Source organism: Ranitomeya imitator, chromosome 1, assembly GCF_032444005.1.
Source record: "Ranitomeya imitator isolate aRanImi1 chromosome 1, aRanImi1.pri, whole genome shotgun sequence".
NCBI classification, from domain to species: domain Eukaryota; kingdom Metazoa; phylum Chordata; class Amphibia; order Anura; family Dendrobatidae; genus Ranitomeya; species Ranitomeya imitator.
In genome coordinates this window covers 553,376,712-553,390,981 of record NC_091282.1, presented here as the reverse complement: position 1 = coordinate 553,390,981, position 14,270 = coordinate 553,376,712, and positions in this window count along the sequence as shown.

Here is a 14,270-nt window from a genome sequence, read left to right as displayed (position 1 = left end):
CGACGTGTGCCCAAACAGTGGTTTACCCCCACATATGGGGTACCAGCATACTCAGGATAAACTGTGCAACAATTACTGGGGTCCAATTTCTCCTGTTACCATTGTGAAAATAAAAAAATGCTTGCTAAAACATCATTTTTGAGGAAAGAAAAATGATTTTTTATTTTCACGGCTCTGCGTTGTAAATGTCTGTGAAGCACTTGGGGGTTCAAAGTGCTCACCACATATCTAGATAAGTTCCTTGGGGGGTCTAGTTTCTAAAATGGGGTCACTTGTGGGGGGTTTCTACTGTTTAGGCACACCAGGGGCTCTGCAAACGCAACGTGACGCCCGCAGACCATTACATCAAAGTCTGCATTTCAAAAGTCACTACTTCCCTTCTGAGCCCCGACGTGTGCCCAAACAGTGGTTTACCTCCACACACGGGGTATCAGCGTACTCAGGAGAAACTGGACAACAACTTTTGTGGTCCAATTTCTCCTGTAACCCTTGGGAAAATAAAAAATTCTGGGCTAAATAATTATTTTTGAGGAAAGAAAACGTATTTATTATTTTCACGGCTCTGCATTATAAACTTCTATGAAGCACTTGGGGGTTCAAAGTGCTCACCACACATCTAGATAAGTTCCTTTCGGGGTCTAGTTTCCAAAATGGGGTCACTTGTGGGGGGTTTCTACTGTTTATCCACATCAGGGGCTCTGCAAATGCAACGTGACGCCCGCAGAGCATTCCATCAAAGTCTGCATTTCAAAAGTCACTACTTCAATTTCGAGCCCCGGCATGTGCCCAAACAGTAGTTTACCCCCACATATGGGGTATCACCGTACTCAGGAGAAACTGGACAACAAATATTGGGGTCAAATTTCTCCTGTTACCCTTGGGAAAATTAAAAAATTCTGGGCTAAATAATTATTTTTGAGGAAAGAAAACGTATTTATTATTTTCACGGCTCTGCATTATAAACTTCTGTGAAGCACTTGGGGGTTCAAAGTGCTCACCACACATCTACATAAGTTCCTTTCGGGGTCTAGTTTCCAAAATGGGGTCACTTGTGGGGGGTTTCTACTGTTAAGCCACATCAGGGGCTCTGCAAACGCAACGTGACGCCCACAGAGCATTCCATCAAAGTCTGCATTTCAAAACGTCACTACTTCACTTCCGAGCCCCGACATGTGCCCAAACAGTAGTTTACCCCCACATATGGGGTATCAACGTACTCACGAGAAACTGGACAACAACTTTTGGGGTCAAATTTCCCCTGTTACCCTTGGGAAAATAAAAAATTGCAGGCTAAAAGATCATTTTTGAGAAAATAATTTTTTATTTTTATTTTCATGGCTCTGCGTTATAAACTTCTGTGAAGCACTTGGGGGTTCAAAGTCCTCACCACACATCTAGATTAGTTCCTTTGGTGGACTAGTTTCCAAAATGGGGTCATTTCTGGGGGATCTCCAATGTTTAGGCACAAAGGGGCTCTCCAACCGTGACATGGTGTCCGCTAATGATTGGAGCTAATTTTCCATTTAAAAAGCCAAATGGCATGCCTTCCCTTCCGAGCCCTGCCGTGCGCCCAAACAGTGGTTTACCCCCACATATGGGGTATCATCGTACTCAGGAGAAACTGGACAACAACATTTGGGGTCCAATTTCTCCTATTACCCTTGGCAAAATAGGAAATTCCAGGCTAAAAAATCATTTTTGAGGAAAGAAAAATTATTTTTTATTTTCATGGCTCTACGTTATAAACTTCTGTGAAGCACCTGGGGGTTTAAAGTGCTCAATATGCATCTAGATAAGTTCCTTGGGGGGTGTAGTTTCCAAAATGGGGTCACTTGTGGGGGAGCTCCAATGTTTAGGCACACAGGGGCTCTCCAAACGCGACATGGTGTCCGCTAACAATTGGAGCTAATTTTCCATTCAAAAAGTCAAATGGCGCGCCTTCCCTTCCGAGCCCTGCCGAGTGCCCAAACAGTGGTTTACTCCCACATATGAGGTATCGGCGTACTCAGGAGAAATTGCCCAACAAATTTTATGATCCATTTTATCCTATTGCCCATGTGAAAATGAAAAAATTGAGGCGAAAATAATTTTTTTGTGAAAAAAAAGTACTTTTTCATTTTTACAGATCAATTTGTGAAGCACCTGAGGGTTTAAAGTGCTCACTAGGCATCTAAATAAGTTCCTTGGGGGGTCTAGTTTCCAAAATGGGGTCACTTGTGGGGGAGCGCCAATATTTAGGCACACAGGAGCTCTCCAAACGCGACATGGTATCCGCTAACGATGGAGATAATTTTTCATTCAAAAAGTCAAATGCCGCTCCTTACCTTCCGAGCCTTACCATGTGCCCAAACAGTGGTTTACCCCCACATGTGAGGTATCGGTGTACTCAGGAGAAATTGCCCAACAAATTTTAGGATCCGTTTTATCCTGTTGCCCATGTGAAAATGAAAAAATTGAGGCGAAAAGAATTTTTTTGTGAAAAAAAAAGTACTTTTTCATTTTTACGGATCAATTTGTGAAGCACCTGGGGGTTCAAAGTGCTCACTATGCATCTAGATAAGTTCCTTGGGGCGTCTAGTTTCCAAAATGGGGTCACTTGTGGGGGAGCTCCAATTTTTAGGCACACGGGGGCTCTCCAAACGTGACATGGTGTCCGCTAAAGAGTAGAGCCAATTTTTGATTCAAAAAGTCAAATGGCGCTCCTTCCCTTCCAAGCCCTGCCGTGCGCCCAAACAGTGGTTTACCCCCACATATGAGGTATCAGCGTACTCAGGACAAATTGGACAACAACTTTCGTGGTTCAGTTTCTCCTTTTACCATTGGGAAAATAAAAAAATTGTTGCTAAAAGGTAATTTTTGTGACTAAAAAGTTAAATGTTCATTTTTTCCTTCCATGTTGCTTCTGCTGCTGTGAAGCACCTGAAGGGTTAATAAACTTCTTGAATGTGGTTTTGAGTACCTTGAGGGGTGCAGTTTTTAGAATGGTGTCACTTTTGGGTATTTTCAGCCATATAGACCCCTCAAACTGACTTCAAATGTGAGGTGGTCCCAAAAAAAATGCTTTTGTAAATTTCGTTGTAAAAATGAGAAATCGCTGGTCAAATTTTAACCCTTATAACTTCCTAGCAAAAAAAAATTTTGTTTCCAAAATTGTGCTGACGTAAAGTATACATGTGGAAAATGTTATTTATTAACTATTTTGTGTCACATAACTCTCTGGTTTAACAGAATAAAAATTCAAAATGTGAAAATTGCGAAATTTTCAAAATTTTCGCCAAATTTCCGTTTTTATCACAAATAAACGCAGAATTTATTGACCTAAATTTACCACTAACATGAAGCCCAATATGTCACGAAAAAACAATCTCAGAACCGCTAGGATCCGTTGAAGCGTTCCTGAGTTATTACCTCATAAAGGGACACTGGTCAGAATTGCAAAAAATGGCAAGGTCTTTAAGGTCAAAATAGGCTGGGTCATGAAGGGGTTAATGTCACCAGTGCTCACTGTATTACCTGTACACTGACAGTAAATACAAAGTTCCTGTACACAATGTCACTTAGCATTGTGGTTTTTCTTTTTAATTAGTTATCAGTAGTGCAGCACTATATTCAGTCAATATATGGTGGTAATATGTGGTCTGGTCATGGTGTGTCGGTATTTGTTCCTTGTATGTGGTATTATTCGGTCACTATGTGGTGGTAATATGTGGTCTGGCCATGGTGTGATGATATTTGTCCCTTGTATGTGGTATTAATGCTTGTTTAAAAAAAATGTAAATGTATGTCACTCATTCCCTTAAAGAAAAATACATAAAAATAAATTTATTTTTAATAGTTTAAAGTAGAGTAGGACCCAGCCGAAAGAGTCTACCATGTCATGGAGTCAGCTTAAAAATTCTTTTGGCCAGAACAAAAGCTGCTGGTTATGAATGTGATCTGGTGTTTGATGGGAACTGTTCGGTGAGGATGTTGTGGAGAAGTTGAGTTTTTCCAAGAGTGGGCGGTGGGACGGTGGAAGCGGAGCTGGTGTGGAGCCTGGGTGGAGGCTCTAGGGAACCCAAATATGTTTCCAGTATGGGGCCCCAAAATTCCTAGTGGAATAGTAGACATACTATTTGTGGGGACCTATAGTATACGGTATATAGAAAACTGGAAAGCCTCATACTATATATAGGAGGCAGTGGGGACATCATATTGTATATCCCATATCTATGTATCAGTATGTTTTTAAAGCCTGTTATCTCTGCTGCTTTAATGCAATGGGCAGAGATAAGCAAGAAAAAGGAGGGCCACCGCAACTCGCGGGCCACTGCCTTGTGATTGCCCCTGCACTGCACAACCATCAAATTCAGCCCAAACTAGAGGACACACTTATACTAGAATTGTGGGACTTACACTACTCCTCTGCATCTGGTCTGGCTGCTGGCGACGTCCCCCCCGGCTCGGAGCATGTTAGTTTAACGGACGACGGGGTGGAACCCTTCCCTGACATGCACACTCCCGCGGTATATGTCCACTCTCGCCACAAAGCAAGTGAGGGGTCTCTGTCGATGAAGCATTCTGGTGTCACGGCGGGACTCCGGGCCTTCCCTGTTCCCTGAAACATCTGACTTTTTTTTTAACATCAGCCAATTCTCATTTAATATTCAGAAGTTCTCTCCTCAATTCTTCCACCCATTGGGGTTCGGTGATTGCATTTACGGTCACCTCCCTGCTCCAAATCTTCCCCACCGGGACTGTCAGCCCTGCTCCTTTTCACGCATGTGCGCTTCACTTCCTATCTCAGCAAAAGTCACCTGAGAGTTTACCCGCAAATGCTCTCGCAGGGTCTGTTTCGTCAATGAGTCCCGCAAACCAGACACTAAAAGGTCTTGCAGCATTATGTTCGTATGGCCTATACCAACACCATCTTTCCTAACACTCACGGTATGTAATTTCTGCAGTGTGTTCATGTACTGATTCACGGTCTCCCCCTCTCTCTGTATGAGGCTAAAGAGACATGTCCTCAATTCCCCTACATCTGTGGGATCCTCATGGGTCTTTTCCAGAATGTGCAGCACTGTATTAAAGTGTCTCGCTCTCTGGGGGTCCGCAACATAACGGAGTCTCTGGCTTCTCCATCTAATGCCATTATAGCCACTTCGGCTTCCAATGCAGGGGTCATGGGGTGCATCCTCATCATTCCCCTTATAAGCTCAGTTCAGCTCCACAACAAGGTATTACTCCCCGTAAACTTTGGTAAACAACATTGCACCCAGCGAGATACTGGACCTAGGGCCTCCCCCAACTGCTTGGTCTGCCGCCTCCGTGCTGTTAGACTGCATCCTGCCGACTACGCCAAATGAAAGGTTCTCGTGTAACACCCCAGGAAGCCGGTTGTTACAGTGGTATTGCCTTCCTCACAGGGAAGGTGATGCCATGCCTGGAAGCGAGACGGATCCCTTTAACAAGTAACATGTACACACAACACTGTTCTGATTCCAGGCCAGAAGGGGAAGTTTGAGACCTGGTTTGAGGGGAGCTTCCCTATATATATTCTGGCTAGGGGAGGAGTTAGTTAGTCTGTCAGAGAGAGGAGTGAGGAATGGAGGAAAAGAGTCTGTGAGGAGAGCTGGAGCCATGCAGACACAAGGTTCTTCAGCTCCTGGAAAGAGACAGAGCAGTCTATAGGAGATTGTGAGGGGAGAAGGAGCAAAGGAGAAAAGAGGAAAGGTACTAGGAGTGGAGCTGCGAGGGGGCTCACTCCAAAACCAGCGCAAGTAACCAGAGGCCAGAATTCTGAGGTTGTGGGAGTAACTGTATGCCCCACAGCAGAAACAGGCAGGAGATTTCAAGTTGCCTGTCCACCACTACACCCAAAGGCACAGCAACATATAAAGCCCGGAGTCGCTGCAGAAGGGACACCAGTAAAAAGGCTCGAGTTGCCCGCCATGCGGGTAATGTCTGACTAAAAGGACAGAGAAAGAGAGAACCTTATGTGAAGCCTTAGGCAGCAAGTGAGTTCAATCACAGCGCAGTAAGGAAGGCTTCCAACCCCACCTGGCTATGGGGATTCCAAATCGCTTCCAGGCTGGCCGGACCTCACTATCACCTGTGATCAGTTCCTTGGACTGTGGCTGCATACTTCCAGTAAAGGTAAAGAGACTGCAACCTTGCGTCCTCCAATTCTTTTTGGCACTACACCATCTGTCATCTTTACCCACTACACCAGGAGCCCTGGGAATCGAGCTTCACCTGTGGGAAGCCATACCATCCCTGCTGCAGTATCATTATCCCGAGTGGACCCCTTTAAGCAGAGTTGGTCATCCCTGACCCAATACCACAGGTGGAGTCACGAACATTCCACGAACAGCAGGACTAGGGACAAAGCAGCCCCACGCGTATCGCCCTCCCAAGTAGGGCTTCGTCAGGGGTGATACGCGTGGGGCTGCTTTGTCCCTAGTCCTGCTAGCGTGCCGGTTTACCCCTGGACTGTTCCTGGCCACCCTTCTGCCTTGGGTAATCTTTATCCCAGCATTTGCTGGGGACGCTATTTGGCGGTCCTTTCTCTGCTGTTAGCATGTTATTTTGGGACTATTTTCATAGCCCAGTGAGTCTGGGTAAGACACCTATAAGTGTCCCATGAGCCGCATAGGTTACTGTTTATATTCAGGCACCTTTTTGGGTCAGGTACCCATCGCTACGTATAGGGTGGTGCAGAGTGTACATTCTCTGGCCAGCTTGGTATTTTCAGCTGACCATACATAGTCCTTACTTTATCTGGGGTATAGGCAGGGTTACAGCATTGCAGGTTTGCACATTTATTGTGCTTTATACATATTATTGTACCTTGCATTTAATGTTATGGACAGGGCTTTGTGCTTGTTGTTTTTAATTATGTTTTATGTGGTGTTTCAATAAAATCTTGTGTTTTTTCAATATCTTGTTTCTTATTTTTATATGTGGTGTGCATCATTGGAGTGATACCTGTTTCTTTGTTTGTATTACATAGTTGTTTATCACTCACTTGCACCCCGTATCATATTTTCATATTGTTGGTATAAAATATGTACATCTGTGTGGTGCGCCTTGGTTTTTGCTCATAGGACCAGGTTGAGGTCCCACGTTTCTAGTGGTCGTCTGTAGGGGGAACCAATCGGGAAACCCCCTGAAGAAAAGTCCTTACTTGCGGCTTGGTAGCAATACGCTTTTGAAAAAGAACTGAGAGGGCTGACACCTGGCTCTTAAGCGAGTCCAGGGACAGCCTGGCCTCCAGACCCGATTGGAGAAAACCAAGTAGTTTGGGGAGGGAGTAAGGGAATGGGGTCTGGCCATGAGATTCGCACCAGGTAAAGAAAGCTTTCCAGGTACGGTAATTAATCTTGGCAGAGGCTGGCTTCCGTGCCGTTATCATGGTCCTAATGACCTCCAGCGAGAGCCCTGCCTGGGTTAGAACCCAGGTTTCAAGGGCCACGCTGTCAAATTGAGGGCCCCTGAATTCTGGTGGTAGAACGGGCCTTGTGATAGAAGATCCGGGCGGTCGGGGAGGCGCCTGCTGGAAGTTGTACGATGTCGGCGTACCATGAACGTCTGGGCCAGTCCTGTGCGATTAGGATGGTTGGAACTCCCTCTTGCTTGATCTTCCTCACCACTCTGAATATCAGGGGGAAAGGTGGAAAAACATACAGAAGCTGGAACTGGGTCCAGTCCTGAACCAGAGTGTCTGCTCCGAGCGACCGTGGATCGTGTGCTCTGGCCATGAAGTTGGAGACCTTGGCATTGAAGTGGGATGCCATTAGGTCCACATCCGGGGTCCCCCAGCTATGGCAGATCTGGCGAAAATTTTGGGATGGAGAGACCACTCTCCCGAGTCTATTCCTTGTCGGCTGAGGAAGTCTGCTTCCCAGTTGTCCACACCCTGAATGTGGACCGCCGAGAGAACCGACCCTGTGTCCTCAGCCCAGTGGAGGAAGTGTGACACTTCTCTCATCGCCTGGGTACTGCGGGTCCCCCCTTGGTGATTCACATATGCCACAGCCGTGGCATTGTCCGACTGTATTATGATGTGAGAGGCAGCCAGTAAGTGATGGAAGGCCCTCAATGCCAGGAGAATGGCACAAATTTCCAGGATGTTGATGGGCATGGTTGTTTCCACTGGGGACCACTTGCCCTGTGGTGTAGGTGCACTGCACCCCAACCCGTCAGGCTTGCATCGGTGGTCAGAACCTTCCATTGACCTGTGAGAAAGGATTTCCCCTTTGCTAGTGAGGTTGGCTTGAGCCACCAGTGCAGGGACCTCCTGGTTGACGATGTTAGCCGGAACCCCCTGTCGAGAAAGAAAAGGTTCTTGTCCCAGGACTTGAGGATGGCTAGTTGGAGAGGCCTGAGGTGAAACTGGGCAAATGGGACCGCTTCTATTGCTGCCCCCATCCTGCCGAGGACTCTCATGGCAAACCGGAGAGATTGAGGGGGTTTGCAGGGGAGGGTGCGAACTCCTAGGTGGAGAGCCAGTGCCTTGTCCTTGGGAAGGAGCACTAGACGCCTGGAGGAGTTGAATAGCATTCCCAGGAAGGTCAAAGACTGACTCGGGGTTGGTGATGACTTTTGTAGGTTGACTAACGAGCCCATACGACTCAGTGTCGATTGTGATTGAGACGCTGAGCTCGCAGTCCTTGAAGGTGGGAGCCTTGATGAGTAGACTGTCCAAATAAAGAACGACTACTATGCCTCTGGAGTGCAGGACGTCCATGGTGGCTGCCATGACTTTGGTAAACACTCTGGGAGCCGTGGAGAGTCTGAACGGGAGAGCCACGAACTGGTAGTGGTCCTGGTCGATTGCAAACCTTAGAAAGCTCTGATGGGCAGGTGCAATCAGTATATGCAGATATGCGTCTTGTATATCTATGGAGGCAAGATATTCTCCCTACTCCATGGATGCAATGATGGACCGAAGGGACTCCATGCAGAAGTGACGAGCCCGTACATATTTGTTGAGTTGTTTTAGGTCCAGTATGGGCCGCACGCTGCCTCCTTTCTTGGGGACTACGAATAGATTGGAGTAGAACCCTCGGAAGCGCTCGGCCGTGGGGACCGGTACTATGACTCCTGCTTGAAAAAGCGAGGAGACCGCTTGTTGGAAGGCACGAGCCTTGGCTGGTGGTTTTGGGGGGACAGAGGGGAAGAATCTGTCCGGTGGGTTGGAGGTGAACTCTATCTTGTATCCGGAAGACACTAGTTCCCTGACCCACCTGTCTTCTGTAATAGGCAGCCAGACTTGATGAAAGAGCAAAAGTTGGCCACCTACGGGTGAGGTGTCTTCCAGAGTCCGTGAGTCATGATGAGGAGAAAGTCTGAGATTTTCCTCCTCTGGGCTTAGACTAGCCTAGTTTTGACTGCCAGGTCTTGTCCGACCTTTGCGTCGAATGTCAGTTGTCCCTGCGTGGGGAACGGTTACGATTTTGTGCTGGACGCGAGACGGACCAGCCCTAGGAGTTCCGAAAGGATCGGAATAGAGTTTAGTTACACTTCTTTTAAGTGTGTTTAGGTTTCAGTTGGGTTAGAGAGGTACTCTTACTCCCAGTGGCGTTCGATATCATCGTGTCCAACTGTTCACCGAAAAGTCGCTCACTGAGGTAGGGGAGGTGCGTGAGGGACTTCTTTGAAGCTGCGTCTGCTTTCCATTCCCGCAGCCAGAGGATACGCCGAATTGTGATGGCATTTGATGCTATCTCCACTACACCCCTTGCTGAATCCAGAGCTGCTTGAAGCATGTAATCTGCTACAACTGCTACTTGAACCGCTTGGTCTGACAGCTCAGGAGCGGATGCTTGGAGGCCAGATGTAAATTTTTGGCCCAGGCAGCCCAAACTCAAGCGAATGCGGGAGCCAGGGATGCCCCTGCAGCCTCGAAAATTGAACGAGCCATGTGTTCTACCTGCCGGTCTGCTGCGTCCCTGAGGGTTGAGCTATCTGGCAGTGAAAGGAGGGTCTGTGCTGCTAGTCTAGAGACTGGGGGGTCCACTTCGGGTGGGTCTGTTCATTCTGCGGAAAGGTGTACCTCGCCTCCAGATATTTGCGATTAGCAAATTTTTTCTCAGGCTGTGAGAGCTGTTTTTTAAGGATCGCCTTAAACTCTGGGTGGTTAGAGAAAACTTTAGGCGGCTTCAGAGGTCCTTCAAAGGAAATCTTGTGTTCTGAGGCCTCTGGTGGCAGATCAGAAATGTCCAGCACCCGATGGATGGAAGAGATTAAGTCCTCAACTAGCGCTGTATTGCTAGGGGGGGGATTTGGATCAAGGACCCCTCCGTTTCCATGTCTGAGTCACAGATGCCTTTCGAATCCTGTGTATCACTGAGGCGTCCCCTGCTGGGTGAGCTGGGGAGGAGGCCTTCTCTGGTCGGGGATTGCGGAGATCTGCATTGTCTGCCCCTGGAAGGGGACGGTCTAGATCAGGGGTCCCCAACTCCAGTCCTCAAGGCCCACCAACATGTCATGTTTTCAGGATTTCCTTAGTCTTGCCCAGGTAATAATTGCATCACCTGTGCAATGCAAAGGAAATCCTGAAAACATGACCTGTTGGTGGGCCTTGAGGACTGGAGTTGGGGACCTCTGGTCTAGATGACATGGAACTACGGTGTCTCTCCCTAGAAGGGGATGACCGTGTGCTACGGGATGACGCAGATGGACTTGACCTATGGGTCCACTTGCGTCCTGACCTAGACGTGGATGTGCCAGGGTCGTCCTGTTCCTGAGTCAAGCTCTCTCTTTGCTGGGTAACGGTCATAGCCGAGGCATGACTCTGCAGAGCCTGAAGCAATGTGCAGGTTATCTATAGACTGCGTCATAGATTGCGACATCTGAGTGGCCCAATCCGGCGTGGCATTAGACACCGAAGCATTGGCAGGGGCTTCTTGGGGCTCGGACACAGCAGTCTGGATGCAGTCCTGGCAGTGCGGGTACGTGCTGCCACTGGGGAGAGCGATCCTGCAGGCTGTGTAGAATGCATAATAGCAGTCCTGCCTGGTTCTCTTGGACCTTGAGCCCGACATAGTGCACAGAGTGCAGAAGGGCTGACTATGCAGAGGACCCTACAGGGGTAGCTATGCAGAGAAACCTATAGGGGAGCCTTATAGGGAATATGGATTCACAGCCGAGTAAAAAACCCAGCTGTGATCTTACCCCACCAGTTTGCCCTTAGGTCCAGCGCCGAAGATCCAGTCATGTGCCCCCCGGAGACTGGCTGGCCTGGTCCTGTGACCGGGAGATGCAGGGTTAATCCTTGTGCTGCAGCAGAAATGGCTGCCAAGGAGAAGAGAAAGGGGGAGAAGGGGGCGGAGAGCTGAGAAAAAGGCGGCAAAGCTGTGTAAAAACACGCCCTTTCTGTCTCGATCTGCCCCCTCTATGACACTGTAGTGTCATATTTGTCATCCGGGGGGTGGGCTGGTTGGCGGAGGCTTCAGCGAGGCCGATGCCCAGAAATTAGATGCCCGATGCCCAGAAAGGCTCCAGGCCGGCGCGGAAGTTCGGGTAGCGGTGGAGCTATAAGCGGAAGGGGGACCCGGTGAGGGGTCCCCCTGAGGAAGTATAGAGCTTGTGCTGCCGCAGAGACAGGGGCGCAGGGAGCCCTGTGTCTGTATGTGCCATGGATGCCTGCACTCCCTCCGGCCCCGACAGGAGCCCGCAGCTGGGCTGGGGTCCCTGGATGCAGGCGCAGTGTGCTGGCCCATTGCTGGGAGCTGAAGAGTGCTGCATGTACAGGCCCTACCTGAGGAGTCTCAACCTAATGCCCCAAAGGGGGATTAGGGAGGGTGCTGCTGTCACCATCAGGGGCTTTATCCTCGCCTCGACCTGAACCCAGAAACCAAAAGGAATTGGGGAAGGAGGGGGGGTCTCAACTTCGAACCAGCACCCGAGGGACTGGAGAAGGAGCGGCATGGGGAATAGCCATCTCAATTTCAACCGGGCACCCCGTATTAGGGGGCAGAGGAAGGAGCCATGCCAGGGAGTCTCATAGGAGACCCACTTTTTTTCATCTGTAATCCGTCGGAAAAAACGGAGTAAGAAATTTTTTTAGGTGTGCCTCCTATGCGACACTAAGCAAACACTGGAGAAGGCTGACGCCGTCCAGGGGTCTATACTGCAGAGGAGGAGCCACGGTTAATCTTTTTCAGATTATGCATAGTGTCGCGTCCTAGTGGACAGCAGCATAACACCCATGGTCCTGTGTCCCCCAATGAGGCGACAGAGTAAAGTGTGAAACAATTGAAATTATGTCTTATATTCTAGGTTCTACAAAGTAGCCACCTTTTGCTTTGATGACTGCTTTGCACACTCTTGGCATTCTCTTGATGAGCTTGATGGGCGGGGTTAATGACGCGCTTCCTGCTCGTGCATGTTAAATACCGCGGTCAGAGTTTGACAACGGCATTTAACATGTTAACAGCCACGGGTAGATCGTGATTCCACTCACGGCTGTTAGGGGCACAAGACAGGTGATCAGATCAAAAGTCATGTGCTGGAAAAGTTGCGGGCTCAGTCTCCTACATGATGCACATAGTCTCAGTGTCTCCTATGTTATGTATACAGCAGATCTCCCACTGCCTGAGTTTTATAAATTTAACGTGAGCAATGATGAATTTCCCACTGTGAGGAGACCTGCAGTGTAATATAAATCTGAATTCAGAACTTACTGCTGCAGGTTCTTTTCAAAATTCATCATAAAGTTGACTAAGCTCCAGGCTGATGCAAATCTGGAAAAGTAATTGGAAGTAGTATCATGAATACCACCTAACATCATACGTCACATGAAAGAGAAGACGCTCTAGCCATCACAGCAGGGGTGAGTTAATTAAATGTTTGGTCAAATATAAAAGTATATATTTCAAGTTAAAAATTTTGTATAGCCCCAGAATGTTGCTATAATTATCCAAATGGTGCCCTTCAAGTTCCCCACTCCCTCTCTAGATGTAGAGGATGCCCCATTGTAACCATCACAGGCACAGGTGTAAGATCATTATAAAGATCTCTCTATTGTCCCTTGACAAATTAGTAAATTGTGTTAAGATCACACTAAGCCTTCATTTTTCCAAAACTTAATAACCCCAAGTAAGAAAACCTGTCTTGGTATTGCAGACCACCCATTCCTTTAATAACCTTTGCAAAATCTGCCTGGCACTGGTCATTAAGTTTGAGTTTACCATCCACCCAAGTCGTTTTCAGTGACAGTTTTACCCAGGGTTCTATTAGTAATACACAACTGTAAATTGTATGTCCTCTGCCCAAGTACATTACCTTATATTTAGCTACATTAAGGCTACGTTCACATTTGCGTTGTGCGATGTTGCATCGGAGACGCAACGCACAACGCAAACAAAAACGCGACAAAACGCACGCTAAAACGCAGCGTTTTGCGACGCATGCATCCTTTTTTGCTGAAATTTGGACGCAAAAAAAATGCAACTTGTTGCGTTTTCTGCGCCCCACGCTTGCGGCAAAAAAACCGCATGCGTCGCAAAACGCAGCACAACGCATGTCCATGCGCCCCCCCATGTTAAATATAGGGGCGCATGACGCATGTGTCGCCGCTGCTGCGCACGACGCAACCCCGCAAAACGCTAATGTGAATGTAGCCTAAGCTTCAATTGCCTCAGCCCAAGCCTCCGACTTCTACAAATCCATCTGTATTACATTATCCACCTATGTGTTGATTACACTGCAGAGTTTTGTATCATGCAAATATTGTGAAGTTTTACTCTGTATGTCCTCTACAAATTCATTAATAAACAAAGGTTAAAAAGAAGAGAGCCAAATAGGGACACAGTGGTACTCGATTGTTAACTGTGAAACAATCAGTATGTGCTCCAATAATAAGAGTTCTATTTTCCATCACTTAGCCAGTTGGTAACCCATTTACACAGATTTTCCCATAAATGTAATGAAATGATATACCGTAATTGTATAACAAATACAGTTGTACAAAACCCCATAAAAACCTGCTTTCTGTGCTTTTTCCTATCCAATTCCATGCTAGTGCTAGGAGTACAGGAACATAGGTAGTGTGGTACTATCTGTCTGCCTACTCCACTCATTAGCCAGGATTTTGCTCTTGCACTGCTCTATGTAGCCAGTTTTTTAGTGCTGGAACAATGTCAGTGAAGCCATGGTGGGTGTTTTCCTCTCCTCATTCTTGGTAGCACAGCACAAATTACTTACACTGTGCTCATTACATCAATAATGCTAATAAAGTCAAGTTCTTCTATATTATCCTCCATTAGAATACCTGATCTGCTCAC